Raw genomic sequence first — 244 nt, forward strand, 5'->3', positions numbered from 1 at the left:
GTAGATGAATGTGTAGCACATCTGACTTTATATGGAAGATCAAAGTTTGTGACCCTAATCCCCAAACCTAAACAACATATTACCCATATCCTTACCATCTTCCCCTCAATGGCTAATGATACTCAGAAACAACTCTTATTCCATTCTCATGACCACAGGTTTCTTCTATTGGTAATCCGCTTCCTCTTAAAACATCTTGGTTGGGCGCCCGGTTAGCTCGATGGGTAGAGCTGGCGACCCATGT

Source organism: Morone saxatilis, unplaced genomic scaffold, assembly GCF_004916995.1.
Source record: "Morone saxatilis isolate NCDOM2014 unplaced genomic scaffold, NCSU_SB_2.0 Contig11, whole genome shotgun sequence".
Classification (NCBI taxonomy): domain Eukaryota; kingdom Metazoa; phylum Chordata; class Actinopteri; family Moronidae; genus Morone; species Morone saxatilis.